A 7,073-nucleotide genomic window follows, 5' to 3' on the forward strand; every position below is an offset into this window, starting at 1 on the left:
ACGACACAGAGTCAAATATACGACAGGAAATGAGACGACAATTAAGAATTTAATCTAATGGAATAGAAGAAAACACCAACAATTTATAATGGTTCGACCCCAAAGAATGGTAATGACCTACGTCCACTTAATGCTATTATTAATATTGAATCCCAATGCCATGATCAAAGAACTAGGGTTCTTGAGTTTCACAAACCTTGGGAGAATTACAATAAAACGATGGAGAATCGCACTATAGCTCTCTCTCTCAATATTCAGGGAAAAGATTCAAAGATCCAAAAGTCCGTTCCTTGATCTATTTCATGCATATGTATAGGCTCAAGGAGGGTTACATGGGCCAATGGGCCTTAACTTTCCTTGATAACTACGTATCAAGGTAATAAAGAGGAAATAATCAACGTAATTATTATAGGATTACAATCTTAGAAGGAAATAAATCAAATTATATGACCAGCCTGGTCATATCTAATAGTTAAGCCTGATGAAGCGATGTGTAGCTGGTCGATAACCGAATAGCACCGCCTCATTTAAATTATGCAACGTGTGATCCACATGCGAAAAATACCTGCCACGTCATAAGCAACCGTTTTTTGGTAAACAAATACTATGCTTTAATTTATCTTTGACTTCTATCACTTTGCTTAGTTTATGATTGGTCTATTTTTCAAAATAAAATAATTTACCAAGTAAACACTAGACTTTATAGCATGTAATTATTGAGACTAGTATGAATAGAAATGATTTTTTTATTAGAGAGCAAGCCTTATTTTTTTAATTTGTAAATATGATTTTGTTTTTCAGCATTTGGGTTAGCATTTATAACTTGAATTTCAAATTGGAAGGCCACCTTTGTTTTAATACTATGAAAATTTTAGAAGAGTTTGAATATCTTAAATATTCATCCATAGTGAAGTAGAAGTAGGTTCTAAGATTGTTATTGCATGCTGCGGTGATAACAGAAGGTTGAGAACTTGAATGTTTTAGTGAAGTTGGATCTGAGAAATTTGTGTGTTGCGATGAGATAAGGAAGTAAACTTGTGTGTTGTTTGAATTGATATTGGAAAATGGTTGGTTGCTAGTATAGGGAAAATATTGTTCAATTTTATGTAGACTTGTCTATGATTATCCTATAATTGAATTGTGTTTGTTTGATTGGTTTGATTATTGGTAAATTAATTATTTTGATTTTTCTTTTAATTTTTTGTAGACATAGGAAAAGTTATGAATGTAATTCTGCTTTCATCTAATTGGCTCAATTGAGGCTATCTCTTTGAGTGGAATAATTTTTTGTATAGATTTCGAAGTCCATTTCTATTGTATTGCAAGTAGCTCTGGCTGATTTTCTTTTCTTTTCAAGGTCATGTATAATTTCTCCTTGAAATTAACATATGTGACCATTCCTACCACCTTTTTGGTTTTCACGGAGTCATGATCTTACATATGTCACTCTAATTGATTTTTTAGTCTTTTGCAAGTCCTAAGCTAGACTGAAGTCTGGTAGAAAGCTTCCTTTCGAATTTTTATTTATTTATATATATTTATATAAATTACCAAGCACGACCAATGTCACAAAATTGTAGTTTTGGCCTGTCTTTTATTACATTTTTTTTATTGTTCATTTGGTTATTATTTATTATTTTTGGAATTGGCAAGGGCGATGTTCTTGATGTCTTTTATTATTTTTTTAATGGTTCTTTATTTATTATTTTTTCATGGTTGATTATTTATTATTTTTGGAGTGCGCAAGGGGGGTGCTCTTGATGATTATGCAAACCTGTGTAGGAATTAGGAACATATTTAAGCTTTCCATTTATTCCTGGCCATTGAATTCATTACTTGAGATCCATCTTCTCATCACGGCCTTTTTACACGTATCAAGTTAAGAGTAAAGTAGAAATTTGGATAATTAAAGTACATTGCAACTTAGTACCATATTTGTAAAGGTTAGTTTTCTTTAAAATTGCAGATTATAAACCAATCTTTAGAGCATGTGTAGAGTCCCAGAATGTTTACTTAGTTTGCTAGATAGTTAGTAGTTGTTGTAGTATTTTAGATTTCGTGGATTTTAGATTTCAATTAATATTCATTAATTTTATTCAAATAAAAAGGGGTTAGTTTCACTCCTTACCTCTATAAATAGGACCTAGTACACAACCATTCCTCTCATTCTTCAAGCTGTGCTCAGAGCCTCCAAGGTGCTAAAATACTTGGGAAGTGAGGTTTAGTGTATTTCGGTATTGAAGTTAGACCAATCCATAAGGTCAACTGAGGTATTCCTATTCTTTAAGTCCAGTTCTTTAAAATTCTTTAGTTTTCTTAGTTTTTTTTATTTAGATCCTAACTTTTATTATTGGTTCTTGATTAGGTTCTTGAAACTTAAAGGTCCTTCTTGGTAAGTTTCTTCTTGATGGTTTAGTTTTCATATTCATCTCGGAGCTTTAACATAATGCCAACCGAAAGGCACTGTCGCTGCCGCCGGTTGACAACACTGCAGAAATTTCCAGGGTACGGTAGCAAGTTGAGGAATTACTACAACAACAGCGACAACAGGCTTAGCCTCAGCTGCAACCACAGCCTCAACCTATGGCTCAAGCACCCCACCAAGTAGGTCCTTATGGGGAATGGCCAATGGCGAAATATGCGCCATACCCCTCTCAGCACATGGAGCCAGTTTATGAGCGGTTTCGTAAGCAACACGCTCTAAACTTTGAAGGGACAACAGACCCCTTCGAGGCAGAAGAATGGCTCAGAAATGTGGAGCCAATCCTAACACACATGAATCTCGGCAACGCGGACTGCAAATCCTGCATTTCGTCTTTGTGTAAGAAGGATGCTAGAATATGGTGGGACCTAGTACAGCAGACTCATGATGTCACCACCATGACTTGGACCAGATTTGTGGAGTATTCCACAAAAAGTACTACATTTCGGCAGTCATCGCTTCAAGGGTCGAGGAGTTCGCTGGTTTGAAGCAAGGAAGTTTATCAATAGCAAAATATGCTCGGCAGTTCGATCAATTAGCAAAATTTTCACCAGAAATGGTTCCAACTGACTTTCTGAGGGTGACCAAGTTCGTTAGAGGACTTCGACCAAAGATGGAGCTAGGGGTTAAGCTAGCAAACCCGGGAAATACTACTTATGCCTATGTTATAGAAACAACAATAGAAGTGGAAAGGCTTCAGGCGAATGTTAGTAAAGAGGAGGCCAATAAGCCTGAGCGTAAATAACAGAGTCAACATAAGAATGGTCAGAACAACCACAACAACAACAACCAACAGTCCAGCAATAGTAATGGTCAGAAGAGACAACATCCTGACAATAAGCAGTTCGACAACAATAAAAGGGCAAGGACGAACAATGGAGGTAATAGACTGGGTTATGTAGAATGCCCGCAATTTTTTAAATGCCAAAAGAAACATCCTGGTGAGTGTCGTGCAAACACTAAGGGATGCTACAACTGTGGTCAGGAAGGTCACCGGAAGAAAGAGTGTCCCCAGCTCAAGCCATAGGGAAAAAGAGATGACAAGATGGTTCCTGCCAGGGTATTAGCCTTAACCCAAGGAGAAGCTGATGCTAGCAATAAGGTGGTTACAGGTCAAGTTTCTATCCTCAATAATGTATGTTCTGTATTATTTGATTCGGGGGCCACTCATTTGTATATCTCATTAGGAATGATAGAAAAATTAGACAAACCTTGTGAAAGATTTAGAACTAGGTTTGAAACAGAATTACCTTTGGGAGAAATAGTCCTATCATCACGGGTAGTACGAAGAGTACCGAACAAGATTGAGGACGTAGAATTTGAAGGAGACCTGATAGAACGGGAAATTAAAGATTTCGACGTGATACTGGGAATGGGCTGGCTAGCAAGGCATGGCCCAACCATCGACTGCAAACGCAAGAAAGTAACGTTCGAGACTTCTGACGGTCAAAGACTATGCTTCATGGGAAAGGTTTCAGGGCTACGCACACCACTTATTTCGTCACTCAAAGCTCAGAAGATGATAGGAAAAGGATGTCAAGAATACTTAGCCAACGTTACGGATTTGGTAAAAGAAACACTGATAAAAGTTGGAGACGTTCATATTGTAAAGGAATTTCCAGAAGTATTTCCTGACGACTTACCAGGGTTGCCGCCGACTCAGGAAATTGACTTCACAATCGAACTAGAATCGGGCGCCGAACCTATTTCAAAGGCACCATACCGGATGGCACCGACCGAACTCAAGGAGTTAAAGACGCAGCTACAAGAACTCTTAGACTTGGGTTTCATTAGACCGATCCATTCGCCTTGGGGAGCACCAGTTCTATTTGTGAAGAAGAAGGACGGGAGTATGCGGATGTCCATAGATTACCATGAGCTGAATAAGGTGAGAATTAAGAACAAGTACCAGCTACTCCGGATTGATGAATTGTTTGATAAATTCTAAGGAGCGACCATGTTCTCAAAGATTGATTTACGGTTTGGGTATCATCAGCTCAAGGTACGGGAAGAAGACATTCCTAAGACAGCTTTAGAACTTGCTATGGGCATTACGAGTTTCTAGTCATGTCTTTCGGTCTTACCAATGCTCCAGCTGCATTTATGGACTTAATGAATAGGGTATTTAAGGACTACTTGGATAAATCTATCCTAGTATTCATCGACGATATCTTGGTGTACTCAAAGGATAAAGTGGAGCATGAGAAACATTTAAGGTTAATCTTGTTGCGACTAAAGGAAAGCATCAACTATACGCCAAATTCAAGAAGTGTGAATTTTGGCTTTCACAGGTAGCATTTCTCGGCGACATAGTATCCAAGGATGAAATTGCTGTAGATCCGTCTAAGTAGAGGCTGTGAAGGATTGGCCAAGACCAAAGCATGTGTCAGAGGTAAGAAGCTTTCTGGGACTAGCAGGTTATTATTGGAGGTTTGTAGAGGGATTTTCTAAGATAGCCACTTCACTTACCAACATAACCTGGAAGCAACAAAGGTTCAATTGGACATATAAATGTGAAGAGAGTTTCCAGTTGCTTAAGGATAAGCTATGCTCAGCACCAATATTTTGTGTACCATCACCCAATGACAAGTTTGTAGTCTACTGTAATGCGTTGAAGCAAGGATTGGGTTGTGTGCTGATGCAGAATGACAAGGTGATAGCCTACGCCTCAAGGAAATTGAAAGAGTAGGAGCAACACTATCCAACACATGATATGGAGTTGGCAGCAGTAGTTTTTGCGTTAAAAATCTGGTGCCATTATCTTTATGGAGAATGGTGTGAGAGTTTTACGGACCATAAAAGCCTAAAGTATTTCTTCACACAAGAAGAGCTCAACATGAGGTAGTGCAGGTGGTTAGAACTAGTAAAGGATTATGACTGCAAAATTTTATACCACCCGGGGAAGGCAAACGTAGTTGTTGATGCGCTAAGTAGAAATAGTTATGGAAATCTAGCAGCATTAGCTCGAATAGAAAAGCCACTACAATAGGAGCTGATCAATGCTGGAATATAAGTAGTCATTGGTAAACTGGCTAACTTGTCCATACAGTCAAGTCTGTTAGATGATATACGGATTGGGCAAGGGCATGATGGCATATTAGTAGCACATATAAATGTAGTTAAGGAAGGTAAGGCAACAGATTTCACAATATCAAGTCAGGGGTTATTGAGATATAAGGATCGGGTATGTGTGCCAAATGATCAAGGAATTAAGGTGAAGATTTTAGAAGAAGCACACAATACCCCATACTCAGTTCACCCAAGGTCGACCAAGATGACTCACGATCTTAAGGCAATGTATTGGTGGCCAGGATTGAAGAAGGATATAGCAGAGTATGTCTCTAAATGTTTGGTATGCCAGCAAGTGAAAGTAGAACATTAGCGACATGCAAGCTTATTGCAACCACTTAGCTTTCCAGAATGGAAATGGGATGACATAGCCATGGATATCGTGATGGGTTTGCCTCGAACGAATAAGCAGAACGACTTGGCTTGGGTACTAATAGATAGATTAACCAAGTCAGCTCATTTTCTGCCTGTTAAGACTTCATATACAGCCGAGCAATATGCAGACATTTATGTTCATGAAATAGTAAGACTGCATGGAATCCCTAAGACAATAGTGTTTGATAGAGGGTCGGTGTTTACATCGAGGTTTTGGGGAAGCTTGCAGCAAGCCATGGGTACCAAGTTAAGTCTTAGTACGGTATTTCATCCTCAAACAAACGGTCAGTCCGAGCGTACCATACAGATTTTAGAAGATATGTTGTGCGCTTGTGTACTTGATTTTGGTGGATCATGGAGTAAGTATTTGCCAGTGATAGAATTTTCCTACAACAATAGCTACCAGTCAATAATTGGGATGGCACCTTATGAGTTGCTTTATGGAAGGAGATGTCGATCATCGTTACATTGAGACGAAGTAGGAGAAAGGAAACTTCTTGGACCCAAAGATGTTAGAGAAGCTCAAGATGCAGTAGCGCTGATTAGAAAGCGTATGCTCACTGCTAAGAGTCTTCAGAAAAGTTATGCGGATATAAAGAGACATGATGTGGAATTCAAAGTCGGAGATCAAGTCTTCTTAAGGATATCTCCTATGAAAGGTGTGAAGCGATTCAGGAAGAAAGGCAAGCTTAGTCCCATGTTTATAGGTCCTTTTGAGATATTGGACAAAGTGGGAGCAGTTGCATATAGATTAGCCCTACCACCAGCTCTAGAAGATAGTCATAATGTGTTCCACATCTCGATGCTGCGTAGATATGTGTCATACCCATCTCACATCCTCAAGTATGATACGATAACACTCCAGAAAGACTTGAGTTACGAGGAACAACCGGTTAGCATCCTAGATAGAGGGATGAAGAAATTACGGTCTAAGAGTATCCTGATAGTCAAATTTCTATGGAGAAATAGTTATGAACGGGAGGCAACGTGGGAGTTGGAGGTGGACATGCAAGCTCGGTATCCAGAATTGTTTGGTAAGTAAATTTTGGGGACGAAATTCTTTGCAGTAGGGGAGAATTGTAGAGTCCCAGAATGTTTACTTAGTTAGCTAGATAGTTAGTAGTGGTTGTAGTATTTTATATTTCGT

This window comes from Humulus lupulus, chromosome 1, assembly GCF_963169125.1.
Source record: "Humulus lupulus chromosome 1, drHumLupu1.1, whole genome shotgun sequence".
Classification (NCBI taxonomy): domain Eukaryota; kingdom Viridiplantae; phylum Streptophyta; class Magnoliopsida; order Rosales; family Cannabaceae; genus Humulus; species Humulus lupulus.